We start from the raw sequence: 19795 nt of genomic DNA, 5'->3' as shown, positions 1-19795 counted from the left end.
CAGAATCCACCTGGATCTGGGCTTATATCCCATTTACATGTCCCTTTACTGGCAGGGAGCGCGGATTCACGACATGACCTGCCGAGAAGCAAGTGGAAGATAGATGAGGGACTGATAAGTGATGAGCACTGGGAGCTCGGCCTTGGATACTCCTAACCATGTTTCCCTTAATAATATATTCTCAACCGTACGTCTTACACCTCATCCAGAGTCCTGGTATGCATGGCCCCCTCACCCCTCAATCCTGGTATGCATGGCCCTTTCACCCCTCAATCCTGGTATGCATGGTCCGCTCACCCCCCAATCCTGGTATGCATGGTCCCCTCACCTCCCTATCCTGGTATGCATGGTCCTCTCACTCCCGAATCCTGGTATACATGGTCCTCTCACCCCCCATCCTGGTATGCATGGTCCCCTCACCCCCATTCCTGGTATGCATGATCCTCTCACCCCCCAATCCTGGTGTGCATGGTCCTCTCACCCCCCAATCCTGATATGCATGGTCCTCTCACCCCCCTATCCTGGTATGCGTGGTCCTCTCACCCCACAATCCTGATATGCATGGTCTTCTTATCTCCCAATCCTGGCATGCATGGTCCCCTCACCCCCATTCCTGTTATGCATGGTCTTCTTATCCCCAATCCTGGTATGCATGATCCCCTCACCCCCCAATCCTGGTATGCATGGTCCCCTCACCCCCCAATCCTGGTATGCATGGTTTTCTTATCCCGCAATCCTGGTATGCATGCTACCCCTCACTCCCCAATCCTGGTATGCATGGTCCTCTCACCCCCAATCCTGGTTTGCATGGTCCCCTCACCCCCTATCCTGCTATGCATGGTCCCCCTCACCCCTCTTTCCTGGTATGCATGGTCCCCTCCCTCACCCCCCTTTCCTGGAATGCATGGTCCCCTCACCCCCCCAATCTTGGTATTGTGAGGTGCCAAGGGGAGAGGTACTAGAAAACAGGTATATTTTTCCCCATTTCATTTCATATGTCTCCCTGTACTGATGATGAAGCCAGTTTATTTCACTGTAATCCAGACCTGGTTTCCTTAGTGATCAGCATGGAAAGGACTGGTAGTTCCCCCTCCACTTATTCAATCCAGGTTTTGGTTTCCTGACTGGTCCAGCTGATATAATCAGGAGGAGTTGGGATCTCTTAGTCTATCTCATCTGCTGAGCTGGGAGCTGACACAGTAAGATTACATGGACTTGTTTGCTGTTATATAGGTTTATTTTGTAGTTAGCCTGCTGTTGTTAGTTAGTGGCCAGACGGCCTTAGACGTTTTATTTCATGTTTGGCATGTGTAACATTGGATAACAAGTGTGCACAATAAATATGCCGTGTCCATATTGCTAGTCTGCTGAAGTGACTTCATAGCCACACGCTTGTGCCAAAGCAAAGATCCCAGCTGAGCTATCTATTCCCCACAAATGGTGTTTCGAATGCGGGCAACTGCGGCTGCTGGACTGTGACTGCAGAGAAAACGCTGTGTATGTCCTGGCTGAAAGCTTCTGCGCTTTTGAAGAGCCAAGAGTCCAGTAATATGGAGGAACTAGTGAAGCAGTTATTGCAAGCAAATGTGCAACAACAGCAGACTAATACTTGCTTCCAGAAGGCTCTGGAGCAGCAACACCAGATGCAGCAAGAGCAGTTGGAGGCAATAAAACAGGCCTTGGTTCGGCAACCCCGAGATGAGGGAGACCGTGCACAAAGCGCTGCTAGTGCGCAGAAAGCCGTACAGACGACTTTGCTTAAAATGACCGCAGACGATGATGTGGAAGCATACCTCACCGTGTTTGAACGTATTGCAGAACGTGAGCACTTACCACTGGACAAATGGGCTGAGGTAGTTGCTCCATTTCTAAGCGGAGATCCACAAAAGGCCTATTACGATCTGAGTGGAGCGGATGCTATGGACTATATCAAACTCAAAGGCGAAATCCTGGCAAGGCTGGGAGTAAACACGTATGTACGTGCACAGAGGGTGCATTTATGGAATTTTGTGGAGCATCAGCCAGCCCGCTCACAAATGCATGATCTCATCCATCTAGTAAAAAAATGGCTGCAACCAGAGGCTTTGACGTCCGCACAGATGGTGGAGCGTGTTGTTCTAGACAAGTACCTGCGGTCCTTACCCACTAAGATCCAGAGGTGGGTTGGACAGGGTGACCCAACTACCGCTGACCAGTTGGTGAATATGGTCGAACACTACAATGCTTCTGAAAGCCGACTCCAAGTGACGTTAGCACCCCACTGGCTCCCCAAGAAATCCCACGAGAGTCCTGCGAAACCTACTTCATCTTCAAAAGAAGAGAACGTCACAATGAAGGGTAACAGACCTACAAAGGACTATGGAGGTGGTACGGGCTCACATCAAGCCAGCAGACCTCGTCTGGGATCTCCATCGAGGAGACAAGGGCCTATACAATGTTGGCGATGTCGCGGGCTTGGCCATGTAGCAGCTAACTGCCCAATGACTACAGAGCCAATGGACTGTAACGCTACGAGGCGTCTTTCGTTATATGTGCAGTCAGTCTGTGTGGCGGAGACCCTCACGGGAAATGAACAACACGTGTGCCACGTCGAGGTTGACGGTTATAGTGTGAATGCCGTCTTGGATTCCGGCAGTCAAGTAACTTTGGTACATGCCAGTTTGGTGGACTCTAGCGCCCTAACGAACTTAACCGTGGGCATTAGTTGCATCCATGGGGATACTAAGAACTACCCCACTGCCTGGGTTACTCTTGCCACGCCAGTAGGGACCAAAAGACATCAGGCGGCAGTCATAAAGTCTATGGGACACAGTGTAATCCTGGGGAGAGACTTTCCATTATTTTGGGACTTGTGGAACTTCAAAAGTGGCATGAACCCTCTAGTTGAAGACGGTACTCCGGAGCTAGCCCCTGAACCATTGCAGCAAGACGACGGAGAACCCATCTCAGAGGAAGTACTAGAATCTGCGGACTCTCCTCTGGCTGTGTATGCAGGCGAGGCATGCTACAGGATGTTTTAGAAATGCCTGATCTTGAGGTGGCCCGTGGTAAGTTCGGGACCGCTCAGCACCAGGATCCTACTCTAGCAAGGGCGTGGGAAAACATAAAGGTCTCCGAGGGAAGACCATTGTACCCAGGGGCTCAAAACGAGTTCCCACACGTGGCGGTGCAGCAGGATATGTTGTATCACATAGACAAGGTGCGAGGGGTGGTGGTAGAACAACTAGTGGTACCTAAGTCCTTTCGCCAGGTAGTTTTGGAGTTGGCACATAAACATCCCTTGGGAGGACACCTGGCGGTAGAAAAGACAAAACACCGTATTCTGCAACGTTTCTTTTGGCCGGGTCTAGTGGGAGACGTGACCCAGTACTGTCGGTCATGTCCTACGTGTCAATTGACCGCACCTATGTCACATTTTAGAAGCCCCTTAGTGCCCTTACCAATAATAGAGGTGCCCTTCGAGAGGATAGCAATGGATATAGTCGGTCCATTAGTTAAATCTGCCAGGGGTCATCAGTACATTTTGGTAGTATTGGATTACGCCACGCGTTATCCCGAAGCAGTGCCCTTGCGGAATGCCAATGCGAAATCAATTTCAAAAGAGCTGGTTAATATGTTTTCCCGCACCGGCATTCCGAAAGAGATACTTACGGATCAAGGGACCCCCTTTATGTCTCGTATACTTAAGGATTTATGTAAACTACTAAAAATCTCCCATTTGCGTACCTCAGTATATCACCCTCAGACTGACGGTTTGGTGGAGCGCTTTAACAAAACCTTAAAGGGAATGTTGAAAAGGGTGGTGGATAAGGACGGGAGAGATTGGGATGCCCTACTACCATACCTCCTGTTCGCTATACGTGAAGTACCCCAATCCTCCACTGGCTTTTCACCTTTTGAGTTGGTTTATGGGCGGTGTCCTAGAGGCCTGTTAGATATTGCCAAGGAGACTTGGGAACAAGAGGTGACTCCTTATCGCAGTGCAATTGAACACATAACACTTATGCAGGACCGAATTGCAGCAGTTATGCCAATAGTTAAAGAGTGTTTAGAGCGCGCACAACATGCCCAAAGCACGGTATACAACCGAGCCGCAAAAACACGAGTCTTTCAACCCGGAGACAGGGTGTTGGTATTGGTGCCTACCGTAGAGAATAAATTTCTTGCGAAATAGCAGGGACCATACGAAGTGCTGGAACGAATAGGTGAAGTAAATTATAAAATACAGCAACCAGACAAGAGAAAGCCCGAACAAATATACCACATAAACTTGCTTAAGGCCTGGCGGGACAGGGAGAGTCTGGTGGCAGGAGCTGCCCTTGAGGATGGGCCTCGAGGGGCACCACCTTCTAAGGTAAAGGATCCCCAGGTAGCTCCGCCAGAAGTGGGTATTGCAGACACGCTATCCGAAAGCCAAAAACGAGAGACCAGGGAGTTCATACAGAGGAACGCAGATATTTTCTCGGAACTTCCTGGCCGGACTCACCTAATTAAACATGACATTGTTACTGATCCACAGGCGCGGGTACGGCTAAAACCATATCGAATTCCGGAGGCTCGGAGACAAGCCATTGCCCGGGAAGTTAAGAAGATGTTAGAGCTCGGGGTCATTGAGGAGTCCCGGAGTGATTAGGCTAGCCCTATCGTACTGGTGCCCAAACCCGATGGGACTATCCGATTTTGTAACGATTTTCGGAAAGTAAATGAAGCATCGAAATTCGATGCCTACCCGATGCCAAGAGTCGATGAACTGATAGAGAGACTGGGTTCGGCCAGGTACATATCCACTATTGACTTAACAAAAGGTTATTGGCAGATTCCCCTCACGGAATCAGCCAAAGAGAAAACTGCCTTTGTTACGCCCCAGGGATTATTCCAGTACCGAGATATGCCATTTGGGTTGCATGGTGCCGCAGCCACCTTCCAACGTCTAATGGATATTGTCCTAAAACCCCATGACCAGTATGCATCCGCGTACTTGGACGACATCATTATCTTTAGCGATGACTGGGACACACATTTGTCAAAAGTACAAGCCGTCTTAGACTCCCTAAAAACAGCTGGGTTGACTGCCAATCCCAAGAAATGTACGTTGGGATTGGAAGAGGCTCGCTATCTGGGATATAGCATAGGGAGAGGCGTCGTGAAGCCTCAAGCCAATAAAGTGGACGCTATTCAAAATTGGCCACGACCGGTAACCAAAAAACAGGTTGGAGCTTTTTTAGGGATCGTTGGTTATTATAGGCGGTTCATCAAACATTTTGCGACCATCGCAGCTTCTCTCACAGATCTTACTAAGGGGTCGAAATCTGTCACAATAAAGTGGAATGCAGAAGCAGAGGAGGCCTTTCAGCGATTGAAAACAGTCCTCTGTGACCAACCAGTGTTGGTTGCACCAGACTTTAAACGGGAGTTTATTGTCCAAACGGACGCCTCTGGGGTGGGCCTCGGAGCGGTTTTGTCTCAAGAAGTAAATGGCGAGGAACACCCAGTGGCCTATCTAAGCAGAAAGCTTACGAGAGCAGAAAAGAACTACAGTGTAGTTGAGCGGGAAGCCCTGGCTGTGAAATGGGCCCTGTGCACCTTGCGCTATTATTTACTAGGTCGCCAGTTTAGACTAGTGACGGACCATTCCCCCCTAACGTGGATGTCCCGGGCAAAAGAAGGCAATGCGAGGGTGACATGCTGGTTCTTAGCATTACAAGGGTTTAAATTTTCCGTTGAGCACAGGGCGGGCACAGCGCACAGAAATGCAGATGCGTTGTCTAGAACGCACTGCTTGGTGACTCGTCGTGTCCGACCCCACGGGCTCGAACAGAGGAGGGGGGTGTGTGAGGTGCCAAGGGTAGAGGTACTAGAAAACAGGTATATTTCTCCCCGTTTCATTTCATATGTCTCCCTGTACTGATGATGAAGCCAGTTTATTTCACTGTAATCCAGTCCTGGTTTCCTTAGTGATCAGCATGGAAAGGACTGGTAGTTCCCCCTCCACTTATTCAATCCAGGTTTTGGTTTCCTGACTGGTCCAGCTGATATAATCAGGAGCAGTTGGGATCTCTCAGTCTATCTCGTCTGCTGAGCTGGGAGCTGACACAGTAAGATTACATGGACTTGTTTGCTGTTATATAAGTTTATTTTGTAGTTAGCCTGCTGTTGTTAGTTAGTGGCCAGACGGCCTTAGATGTTTTATTTCATGATTGGCATGTGTAACATTGAATAACAAGTGTGCACAATAAATATGCCATGTCCATATTCATGTGGAACTTGCTAGTCTGCTGAAGTGACTTCATAGCCACACGCTTGTGCCAAAGCAAAGATCCCAGCTGAGCTATCTATTCCCCACAGGATGCATGGTCCCCTCACTCCCTTTTTGTGGTATGCATGGTCCCCTAATTCCCTTTTCCTGGTACGCATGGTCCCCTCACTCCCCTTTCGTGGTATGCATGGTTCATGGTATGCATGGTCCCCTTACCCCCATTTTGTGGTATGCATGGTCCCCTCATCCCCCTTTCGTGGTATGCATGGTCCCCTCACCCCCTTTCATGGTATGCATGGTCCCCTCACTCCCCTTTCGTGGTATGCATGGTCCCCTCACTCCCCTTTCCTGGTATGCATGGTCCTCTCACTCCCCTTTCGTGGTATGCATGGTCCCCTCACCCCCTTTCATGGTATGCATGGTCCCCTCACTCCCCTTTCGTGGTATGCATGGTCCCCTCACTCCCCTTTCGTGGTATGCATGGTCCCCTCACCCCCCAATCCTGGTATGCATGGTCCCCTCACCCCCCTTTTCGTGGTATGCATGGTTCGTGGTATGCATGGTCCCCTTACCCCCATTTCATGGTATGCATTGTCCCCTCATCCCCCTTTCGTGGTATGCATGGTCCCCTCACCCCCTTTCAAGGTATGCATGGTCCCCTCACTCCCCTTTCGTGGTATGCATGGTCCCCACACTCCCCTTTCCTGGTATGCATGGTCCTCTCACTCCCCTTTCCTGGTATGCATGGTCCTCTCACTCCCCTTTCCTGGTATGCATGGTCCCCTCACTCCCCTTTCCTGGTATGCATGGTCCTCTCACTCTCCTTTCGTGGTATGCATGGTCCCCTCACCCCCTTTCATGGTATGCATGGTCCCCTCACTCCCCTTTCGTGGTATGCATGGTCCCCTCACTCCCCTTTCCTGGTATGCATGGTCCCCTCACCCCCCAATCCTGGTATGCATGGTCCCCTCACCCCCCTTTTCGTGGTATGCATGGTTCGTGGTATGCATGGTCCCCTTACCCTCATTTCGTGGTATGCATGGTCCCCTCATCCCCCTTTCGTGGTATGCATGGTCCCCTCACCCCCCTTTCATGGTATGCATGGTTCCCTCACCCCCCTTTCGTGGTATGCATGGTCCCCTCACTCCCCTTTCCTGGTATGCATGGTCCCCTCACCCCACTTTCATGGTATGCATGGTCCCCTCACCCCCCTATGCATTGTCCCCTCACTCCCCTTTCGTGGTATGCATGGTCCCCTCGCTCCCCTTTTGTGGTATGCATGGCCCCCTCACCCCTTTCATGGTATGCATGGCCCCATCACCCCCCTTTCATGGTATGTATGGTCCCCTCAGCCCCCTTTCGTGGTATTCATGGTCCCCTCACCCTCCTATCCTGGTTTGCATGGTCCCCTCACCTCCCTATCCTGGTATGCAAGGTCCCCTCACCCCCCTTTCATGGTATGCATTGTCCCCTACCCCCTAATCCTGGTATATATGGTCCCCTCACCCCCCTATCCTAGTATGCATGGTCCCCTCACCCCCCTATCCTGGTATGCATGGTCCCCTCACCCCCCTTTCATGGTTTGCATGGTTCACTCACCCCCCTATCCTTGTATGTATGGTCCCCTCACCCCCAATCCTGGTATGCATGGTCTCCTCACCCCCCTATCCTTGTATGCATGGTCCCCTCACCCCCCAATCCTGGTATGCATGGTCCCCTCACCCCCCAATCCTGGTATGCATGCTACCTCTCACCCCCCTTATCCTGATATGTATGGTCCCCCTCACCCCTATTAAATTATACACATACAAAAGAAAACATTTATACTCGCCTTTCTTTCCTGTGCTCCAGAGCTGTCACGTTCTGCTAGAGGCTGGGGGAGGAGTCTTGCGCCAGAGTACGCGCATGCCCATAGCACGGTCCGGCGCCATATTGCTGAAGACACACTGCAAATGAGTCTTCAGTAAAATGACGTCAGAACGCGCTATGCGCATGCGCGATTCTGGCCGCACTCCTGCCCCGGTCTCCGGCCGAAGAGAAGCGCCGCGGCAACGCTCCTCCTGCTCAGGTAAGTATGAAGTATGGCGTCGGAAATAGCGATATGCAGTTTGTACGCGTACCGCCATTTCAGGCAGCATACACACTCCTCACCGCTGGAAGCCTCATTCTGTCTGGAGACAGACTGCGCAGGCGCGTAGCACCTACATAGCAGAATAGCCGCTAAATCAATTGCCGGCTTCTGTAATATCAATACATAACCTGACATGAAATGACACATGGTTTACATACAGTAAACCATTTCATTTCATTTAGTTTTTTATATGTCGTTGACTAATAATTAGATTAGGGTATGTGTGTAAAATTTGGGACATGTAGGTATTAAATTAAGGGAGTTAATTCATTGCAAAAAATTGCGTAGGCTCCCGTGGTAATTTCTCAACCAGAGAGGGAAAGCCAGTGAGTGAGGGCAGATAGTAACAGCCTTGAGAGGGACCATTGTCCCCCCCCCCGGCTACAAAAATCTGCCTTTTCTGGCACTTAGCCTCTCTACTCCCATTGCCCTGTAGCAGTGGCTAATGGGTTAATAATAGTGGGTTAATGTCACCTTGCTATTGAAAGGTGACATTGAGCCGGATTAATAATGGAGAGGTGTCAATAAGACACCTATCCATTATTAACCCTAGAATAGTAAAGGCTTAAAAAAAACATACACAGACATTAATTAAAATTTCTTTTAATGAAACATACCAAGTTTTTGACCAACTTTATTCAACTGATAATCCAAAAAAAGCCATGGATCTGTAAAAAAAAATAAAATAAAAAAACAACAATATACATACCGCTCCACTGCAATCCATCAGAAGGGGTTAACTGGTTTACAACGGGGACTGGTGCTAATGCGACCGGCCCCGCTGTAAACCACTGCCGAATGAATTAGTTCCTCTCTGCGCAGCCTCCCCGACTGACCGGAGATGAATTAATGAGTGTGGGAAAGTTTCTGAACTTTTTCCCACGCTCATCAGTTCACCTCAGGTCACCCAGGGGACTCCGCACAGCCTCACTGACGTTCCCTTTAGGCTATGTGCCCACGTTGCAGAAATGCTGCGGAAATGTTCGCAGCATTTCCGCAACTCCCTGCCGTGGGTAAAACGCATGCGTTTTCCCGCAAAACACAAGCGTTTTGTAAGCATTTTTAGCTTGCAGAATGCTTACGCTTTCCAAGTGATTTGAAGCATCGCTTGGAAAGGTGATTGACAGGTGGGAGCATAATGCTTGACAAGTGTGACCACCTCTTTACTATTGATGCTGCATAGGCAGCATCAATAGAAAAAGATAGAATGTTAAAAATAATTAAAAAAAATAAAAAATATGGTTATTCTCACCTTCTGATGGCCCCCGATCTTCCCAGCATCTCCAATGCATTGCAATTTGCGAGAATCACCCCAGATGACGTCACGCTCGCGAGACCGCGACGTCATCTCAGGTGATTCGCGCAATGCATCCCTGGGACTGGAAGATGCCGGCAGCATGGCTGAGGGCGGGAAGGACTCCGGGGGCCATCAGAAGGTGAGTATATCACTAATTTTTATTTTTATTCTATTTTTACAGGAATATGGTACCCAGGGCCTGGATACTCTGACCCTGGTTACCATCCGCACATGAAGTGCTCATTTTACGCATGATTCCTCTCCACATCCGAGAAAAACGGATGTCGCTCTGATCAAACTCAGAGTAATCAGAACGTTTTACTCAGATGTGGCAAAAACAACGGTGTGACCCTACCCTGAGCCTGAGCGGTGAAACACAACTAAAGACTTCTGCTTATTGGACTTGGCACTACCATGTCTTGTATGGTTACCCATTCATTTGAATGAGAGCCATGTAAGACTACATTTCACAAAGGTCTGCTTAAAGGGAATCTCCCCAGGACTAATCCTTTAATAAAGATTACTTGGTCCTAGCACGTGTTTCCATCTGTGTTAATGCACCTACTTAAGATATACCTAAAATCCTATTGGGGGCTCCATTTAAAATCCTGGGCGGTAAAGACATCCATTGGCTCCCACAATAATTGGTAGAGGGGCACCGCTTGGTCTTGGCACCATCTCCTTGTGGTACACAAAGTCCTCTCCACTGTATTCTATTGTTGCTCCTATTAGCCAGTTGGCCCTTACATAGGGCAGCAGTTTCCGAAGACAAATGCGCTTTTGTCTTTTGATTGATGTACTATATTTGTATGCTACGAGTTGTACTTTTAAAGGGGGTTTTTTGTGTCCCTATCATCAGGAGCGCACCACTTCCAGCTTCCTGTAATGGTCCAAAATCACACCTGAGCAATGCCTGCGACTAGTTTCTCCATACAGGAGGCAACTAGAAGCAACAAAGGCTTTTGTACATAGTATTAAATACATTTCAGTGAGCGTATTCAATACTTTTTCCCTGTATCATTTCTCATTATTACACATAACTTAATTTATGGTTTGATTTCTTTGCCTGTGTGGATTGGATGGGTTGTTACCAACATCTGGTAAGAATTTCATGTCAATAGCACCTTTAGAAATATATTTACTTAGAAAGTTGGTGACATATTCAATACTTAATTCACGCATTGTATTTTTTTTATAATTTTGCAAGTGATTATTTTTTTCTTGACTTTTACATTCATTTATGCACAATACATATAATGTTATGTCTCAGCACTGGTAATGTAGGTTTCTACCAGGCTTGTCTAGAATACTGTTTGCACACACAGAGCCGGCTGTGACTATGTCTATACCTGCTTATCTTCTACAATCTGACCTCATGTAATGTAAGCACAGCAATGTTTCGCTATGTACATAGCTGGGATAATGGTATTCACAGAAAACTGGTCTAAACCTCGGCACCAATGTGCACTATCATAGTGTCATAGGAGAGAGCACCGAAAGTGGCTGTAAGTAGTAGCAAGAGTGGACCCTCTGGGTCACGGTACCGGGATCCCTGGGGCGAGCTGGCCTGGTGGTGCCGACCCCTATACAGGGACCGTTACGAGCAGGCCAGAAGGAGTCGAATACCGCGACAGCTGATACCAAGAGGGGCGGCTCAGGTGCGGATGAGACAAGCAAGGCAGAGGGTCAGGAGCGACCGGAGTCAGGAGCGACCGGAGTCAGGAGCGACCGGAGTCAGGAGCGACCAGACGGGGCCAGAGTACCGTACGGAAGGCACACGATAATCAGGCACCTTCATGAGGGAGGAACCACCTGATATACCCTGTGCTGGAGCTTGATGGGTAATCGCTCCACAGGGCTGGTGCAGCAGGGGTTAAGTGAGGGGAAGAGCGCGCGCCCGTGGCCTAAGGCGCATGCCCGGGACAGGAGCAGAGGGGGAGGATGAAGCCCCAAGCAGAGCTGCAGGACGGGAAACTGGGGGCGCCGCGCGCCGGCTGGAGTGGTGAGCGGGGAGTCGGGGGGAGACCCCGGGAAAAGGAGCAGGCAGAGGGGACCCGGCAACACAGGTGACGCCGGCCCTGACCTGACAGGCGGTGCTGGTACCGACCTGCCAGGCGGCGCTGGCGTGACAGTGCCGTGACGTGTTCACATATGTAACCTGAAATTATCGTACATGGGACACCCAGTGAAAATGTCATAAATTATATAGGAAACTAGCTGAAGAGCCCGGCGTTGCCTGGGCATAGTAACCAACTGTGGTTAGTTATAACAAATTATAATGATTATATTGCACATAAAAACATTTCACATCATATATTCAACACTACAGATTTGCAACACAAATTAACTAAACGATTACCCAAGTATTGATAGTATTTTATTTTCAACTCATTCAAGAGCCTTTTGATAAACAAAATTTTTGGTTTTTCCTTTCGGTGCAAAGATGAACAGATTTTTGGCAGTTCCAACTCTTCAACAGATCACGTAAAGTTGACCATGAGAAAAGCATGGAGATTGCAAATCGATCCCTACTACTTTCAAGGACTGTCCCTGAGCCTTGTTAATGGACATTGCAAACAGCAGTTGAACTGGAAACTGGAGGCGTTTAAAATCAAAAAATAAATCAGATGGAATGAGTGGAATTCTTGGAATGAAAATGTCCTCTCCTTTGGCACATCCTGTTTCTGAGCTGTGTATCTAACCCTATGCTGTGTGATAATGTCTTCTGAGCTGTGTACCTAATCCTCTCCTGTGTGATACTTTCTGCTGAGCTGTGTATCTAATCCTATCATGTTTTACTGACTGCTCAGCCGTGTATCTAATCCCATCCTGTCTGATACCGTCTGCTGAGCCGTGTATCTAACCCTATCCTGTGTGATACTGTCTGCTGAGCCGTGTATCTAATCCTATCCTGTGTGATACTGGGCTCCCCCTGCAGTCTGTGTCAGAGGGTGGTCTGTGTTGGTACGGTAATAAGTTGTGTTATTTCCAGCTTTACAGAAGGATGATAACACCATAGAAATGATAAGAATAATAGGCCTCAGTTACCACAACTGTCTACAAAGAAAACTGTTGCTGATAGCAGCCAATCACAGCTCATTTTTCATCTTTTAAACAGCTCTGGGACAGTGTGGTGAGTTTTTAGTGGCGACTTTTGTGTTTCGACTTTTATCTGGCGAGGTTGGTGTATGTGTGGTGAAATATGTTCTGAGGGTGGTCTATGTGGTGAAGCACGTGGTAGTGTGTGGCGCATTTTGTGTGTGTGTTCATATCCCCGTGTGTGGTGAGTATCCCATGTCAGGGCCCCACCTTAGCAACTGTACGGTATATACTCTTTGGCGCCATCGCTCTCATTCTTTCAGTCCCCCTTGTTCACATCTGGCAGCTGTCAATTTGCCTCCAACACTTTTCCTTTCACTTTTTCCCCATTATGTAGATGGGGGCAAAATTGTTTGAATTGGAATGTGCGGGGTTAAAATTCGCCTCACAACATAGCCTATGATGCTCTCGGGGTCCAGACGTGTGACTGTGCCAAATTTTGTGGCTCTAGCTACGACGGTGCAAATGCCAATCCCGACATACACACATACACACACACACACATATTGAGCTTTATATATTAGATAACATTGGGGGAGTGTGCGGCCACCACTGGATGCAGGTATACCACAGCTGGATTTTACGATCTATATATTAGATGTGACCCAATTTATAGACCTACAGTGGTAAATGTTGCCCACCAGCTCAGATGTAAGAAGCCACTGTATACTATGCAGTATTTTTTTTTTTTAACTAGATGTTCCTATATGGAATCTCACAATGCTGGGGTAGATGTAAGTGAAATATAAAGAGCCACATTCCCCAAAATAAGGGGCACCATACACAATGGATTTCTGTTGTCCCAAACATCGTTTGGCCAACTGTTATCTCGCCTGACCATACACACGAGCGCTCGCTCTTATTAGTCAAAATTGGGCATGCCAGATTCTTACCTCCCCAGAAATTGTGTCAGGGGAGAGTTGAGTGGCCCCCATACACATTATTCAATGAGCCCCTAGATCTCGGCTGTCTAGACCGACATTAGTATAATTTATAGGATTGATTTAGACCATGCCTTTTAGATAGATGTGCCTTGAAGATAAATTGGTACAGTAACTGTAACGCCGGCTTCTCTGCACCCCCTTCCCCGGCAGAGACGCTGATGCTCTTACCGCCGCAGACCGGACTTCCCCCTCCTTCACCTGCTGTCCCATTCATGACTTTGGTGTCTCTGCAATCTGCCTCCCTCCTCCAGCAGAGACCGCGACATACTCACCGCTGCGATCCCGTGCCCCGTCCTCATCCTCCTGCTGCTGCCCGGGGTCTGCGCACTGCTCGCTGATCCCCGGGCACTGTGCTTAAGGCGCATGGGCAAGTGGTCCTGGCATCCTAAAGGGACATCGTGCGCCGTCCTAAAGTGCCCCAGCCTCTGGGATACACTTATTATTTAAGGCACCACCACTTGGTGGGAGGTGCTGGTGCAACGTTAAGTTTGTTCCTAACACTCTTGTTAATTCTCAGGTCCCACTGCTCATATTCTTATATACCTGCCTGTCTATCAGCCATGCTCTCCAGCCTATCAACCGTGCCCGCCTGCCTGTCTGTCAGCTGTGCCCGCCAGCCAATGAACTGTGTCCGCCTGTCTATCACCTGTGGCCACCTGCCTGTTTTATCAGCTGGTCAAGCCTGTACCTGCCAGTTCTTATCTCTACATCAAACGGTCCAGCTGCACCTGCCACTGCTTATCTGTACATCAGCCGGTCCCGTGGTTCCTGTGTTCTTATAGCGTCTGCCTGCATGTTCTGGACCTTCCTTCGGGGTGCCCCAACTACTCCTCCCTAGAGAATCAGCTGCCATCTACCCAAGTCAGTCCTGGTGTCTCTCCTCGGATCACGGTATTGTATGCAGCTGTGTATCCGAGGTCGGATTAGGTAAGGCTTCTAGTTACGTCACTCCAGGCTTTCCTCGGGCCCCGGCACAGTGGTTCCACCACCAGCCCATTACAGTAACAGTGATCCATGACAATTTATACTCTGTAGGAAAACCTAGCAGCTCCACCACAGCGAAAATGGACACGCAAGGTCTTCTACAGGTAACCTTTATTGGCGTTCTCCCCTATGGTCAGAAGTTAAGGGTCTGACTCCTGACTATTAAAGCCCCCTCTCTGGTAATGTTACACACCTGTTCTGGGGTCTGGACTCTATTACATGCAACCAGTTTGCTGAAATATCTTGTGCTGCACGTGTTTGCAATTGGCCCAGCAGGCTCCCATGTGTTGAACTTCCTAGGCCTACATAAGGCCTCCCAAGACACACACTTGTGTCTTTGTATTAAGACTTTCTATCATTACTTTTAGTTTTACTCTGCAAAGTTACTGTCCACAGTCTCCAGGATGTCTCCTGGCTGCCTGTGGTTTCCAGTCCCTGAGTTACTGAGTTACCTGTCTGCTTTTTTCAGTACCACTGAAAACTGGCTATATTCTTCTGGACGTCTCCTACCTACATGCAGCTTCCATGGTTTTCAGACTTTGTAGTTACTCCGGAGTTCTGTCTGCTACCTGTTCCCGGTCTTCTAAGAACTTTGCTGCGTGTCTGCTTGCGGTTTGCAGGACATCTCCTAGCTGCCTGCAGCTTCCATGGTATACATGGTATTTAGACTTTCTTATTGCTCCGTAGTTTTGTCTACTACCTTTATGCAGTCTCCATAATGCTTCCTGACCACCTGTCACTTCCAGTCTTTGAGTCTCCAGTCTGCCTGCATTCTTCAGTAAAGGACCTTTTACACATAGCGAGATCACTAGCAATATCGCTAAAGCGTCACCGATTTTGTGATGCAACAGCGATATTGCTAGCGATCTCGCTTTGTGTGACACATACCTGTGACCGGCTCCCCCTGCAGGATATCGCTGATCGCGCTCGAATGTCCTGGGCCATTTTTTTCTAGTTGGCGTCCCACTGGCGCCGACTAGTGACGCATGGACGCAGGCGGAAGTCGTCATCATTAGAGTTGAGTGACTTTTGGTTTTTTAGGGTCGAGTTTCGTTTCGTGAAACCCGACTTTTCCAAAAGTCGGGTCGAGCAAGATCGTCCGATTATAGGGAAAAGTCGGGGTCGTCCCGAAACACGAAACCCAATGTAAGTCAATGGGGAATAAAAGTCGGCAGTGAGAGGAGGACAGGAAACACACCTACAGTGCCCATTTGAATGCCAAAAGCATCAATTCACTTAGGCTTGTCAACCTTAATTAACTTCATAATACAAGTTACGCACTGAAAAATGGGGGTTATTTGGCTAAAGTTGTGGGGGGGAGGGCTGGCTGCAGGTTTTCATGTGCCCTGGGCGAAAGAGCGCCCCATTAACACATACCACAACTCATCATGCTCCGATAATGTAAAATACTTCACTTTTTACATCTCATGACGAGGCCCATCTATTTCTCCATACAGAATCATTGGTCCCATATAATGTTTGAAACAGTATATGATGAGCTCCACATAATGCTACAGTATATGTTGGTCCCCATGGATGAAGCTCCACTGTCTTATGGGCCCAAATAATGCTCCAAACATAATGGGCCCCATTTCTAATGCTCTAGTGTATAATGGGCCCTGTAAATGCTGCTCCAGTGTCTGATGTCCACCTTTGGAATGTTCCAGTGTATGGTGGGCCCCATCTATCATTCTCCAGAGTATAATGCTCCCCAAAAATTGCTGTCCCAACATTGAAAACAATCAAATAAGTCTCCTCGCTAGGGAATCCCTGTACTTGTCTGGACTCCTCGTCGTCCCCATCTTCCATCTCACTGCACAGTATTTCAACTTTGCAAGTGCTGTGATCCTGAGCAAGCAGGGGGGGCCCACTCGTTGGTGACGGCACTGGCACAGGGCCCCTGATAGTACGGTGGTGTGTCTGATGGCGGGTGGGCCGAACCTGCACTTTCATCTGCAGCTTCCTCTTTGTCACCGTGTAAGATGGAACTGTATATGGGAAGGGTAACCTGAGTTTCATCAGGGTCAGATTCAGGTCGTGTAGCGTGCGAGGGGAATGTAGTGGTCTGGGTCAATGTACCAGCAGATTCATCGAGCAGTGGCTGGGCATCAGTGCACTTGTGTCGCCCCCAGGAGTACGGTCGCCACAGTGGCATTACCTTCTTCCTAGGGAGTGTGATGTCATGCTTGGGAGCAACGAACGATCTTTCTAGCAGGTTAACTGATTGGGCGGCGTTATTCCCACGAGTCATGACCCTCCAAACAGCGTTCATGAAGGCAAAGTGTTTGTTTTACGTGGGCAGTATGGTTGCAAAGCTGAACCTTAAAGGAATGTCCAGAAGGGCACCACCAGGAGTGGAGCCTACGGTTAAATTCGACTCCACCTGGGAAACCTCAACCATGCCAGCTACAGAACAGATGCACACATTGCAAGCTTAATTCCGTTAACGAACGAGACTCCGTCATGCCCCGCGGTCCGAGTCCGGCTTACTAGAGGGACACGTGAGGCTCTGGCACATGAGATTGGCCAATAACTGGTGTGTCATGCCCTTACATGTCCGTGGCTGCATGTGCGCTACACTGAAAAGGCCAGCGTTTGTCGCTTACAGGTGCAGATAACCCGCTGAACAACGTTAGTGATGGGGATCACTGATTACAATTATTACCCGCGAACAATGATTTCCCAGTAAGTGCAGGTCAACCGCAGTTCCGGAATTAGGCCTAACCGTCATTCCTGAAAAAATGAAAAAATTACGTGTGCAAACCACAGGTGCTGTAGCTTGCTTAACAGCTCGCCAGCCGTTCTTACGCCCAGTATGGATTACACGTGATTGCACAAAGGTGAGAAAGGGTACAGTATCCCCAGATAACATGTATGGATAGCGTACACATTCAAAATATATGTCTATACATCAGGAGGCAGGCTCAGACGGTGTTAGGCCCAGTATGGATTGCACGTGATTGCACAAAGGTTAGAAAGGGTACCGTATCCCCGGATAACATGTATGGATAGCGTACACATTCAAAATATATGTCTATACATCAGGAGGCAGGCTCAGACGGTGTTAGGCCCAGTATGGATTGCACGTGATTGCACAAAGGTTAGAAAGGGTACCGCATCCCCGGATAACATGTATGGATAGCGTACACATTCAAAATATATGTCTATACATCAGGAGGCAGGCTCAGACGGTGTTAGGCCCAGTATGGATTGCACGTGATTGCACAAAGGTTAGAAAGGGTACCGTATCCACGGATAACATGTATGGATAGCGTACACATTCAAAATATATGTCTATACATCAGGAGGCAGGCTCAGACGGTGTTAGGCCCAGTATGGATTGCACGTGATTGCACAAAGGTTAGAAAGGATACCGTTTCCCCGGATAACATGTATGGATAGCGTACACATTCAAAATATATGTCTATACATCAGGAGGCAGGCTGAGACGGTGTCAGGCACAGTATGGATTTGACGGCCCAGACTACACAGCGGAGGAGCAGGGAGAGGAAAAGATTGCAAATGCTGGGGCCCTGCCCAAGCAAGGGGGGCCCACTCGTGGGCGTCGGTACTGGCACTGGGCCCCTCATAGTACGGCGGTGTGTCTGACGGCGGGTGTGCACCACCACCGTCAGAGACACTTGATTGCACTATGAAGGACCCTGTGCCAGTGCCCGCGCCCAAGAGTCGGCTTACCCACCTGTCCAGGGCAACGGCACTCACACGGTGTCGTGCGCTAGGTGGTGACCCCGGCCATGGGGGGGGAGGCAGCACAGTTAGGGAGTTTTAGAAAGTGGCATATGTTGATGTTGGACATTCAGCTGATGCAAAAGGTGAAATAGGTCAAGTCCCAGGAAGAGGTGGACCAAAGCAAGCCATTTTTCTGTCACCCTATGTGTCATCAGGGGAATGTGGGACAAAATCCTTGGAAACCCATGCGTGGTTCATTTTAATGAAGGTTAGATCATCCACATTTTGGGTTGACAGACGGGTCCTTTTTTCTGTCAGGATTGATCCAGCTGCACTGAAGACTCTTTCCGATAGCACACTTGCAGCTGGGCAAGCGAGCTCCTGTAAGGCATATTGTGCCAATTCAGGCCAGGTGTCCAGTTTAGCGGCCCAATAGTCAAAGGGGAATGACCTGTGTGGGAGAACATTGATATGGGAGGAAAAGTAGTTTGTAACCATAGTTGACAACTGCTGTCTCCTGTCACTTTCCATCGATGCAGTATTACCAGTTGTGTGAGCGGTACTTGAAAAATCAGTCCACAACATTGTCATGAAACCCCTGTCTCCAAAGCCACTTCTGCTGTGTGCACCACGAACACCTCTGCCAAGCTGCCCCCAGCCCGTACGGCTCGTGTGAGAACCATCACCGCTGCTGTGTGCTGGGAATGCCTCAAGCAACCGATTTACCAGAGTTGCTTGTTTGTTAGCCAATATTAGGTCAAGGTTCTCCTGTGGCATGATGTTTTGTAATTTGCCTTTATAGCGTGGATCCAGGATGCTGGCCAACCAGTAGTCGTCATCGTTCATCATTTTGGCAATGCGGGGGTCCCTTTTTAGGATCTGCAAGGCATAATCTGACATGTGGGCCAATGTTCCCGGTGTCAATGATGCACTGCGAGTGCTGGTAGGAGGAGCACTTTCTGGCAAATCCACATCCCTCCAGTCACGCACAAACCCTGTACCAGACCTTGCCACGCCAACATTTTCACTTGCCCCACGAGATGCATCCTCCTCCCCTAAGTAATCATCCCCATCATCCTCCTCCTCCTCCTCTTCTTCCTCCACCTCGTCCAGGAGAGGTCCCTGAGCAGACAATGGCTGAATGTCATCAAGGATTCCCTCCTCCTCTTCCTCCTCATCAACATTGGCTGCAGAAGCCTGCTCCTTAAGGTGCGTCAAAGTTTGCATGAGCAGACGCATAAGTGGGATGCTCATGCTTAGGATGGCGTCGTCTGCACTTACCAGCCGTGTGCATTCCTCAAAACACTGAAGGACTTTACAGAGGTCTTTCAGCTTCGACCACTGCACACCGGTCAACTCCATGTCTGCTCTCAAAGTGCCTGGCCGTGTATCCT

Source organism: Dendrobates tinctorius, unplaced genomic scaffold (genome assembly GCF_039654945.1).
Source record: "Dendrobates tinctorius isolate UK_male_01 unplaced genomic scaffold, ASM3965494v1 ptg000245l, whole genome shotgun sequence".
Classification (NCBI taxonomy): Eukaryota; Metazoa; Chordata; class Amphibia; order Anura; family Dendrobatidae; genus Dendrobates; species Dendrobates tinctorius.
Note: the sequence above shows the minus strand (reverse complement) of the source record.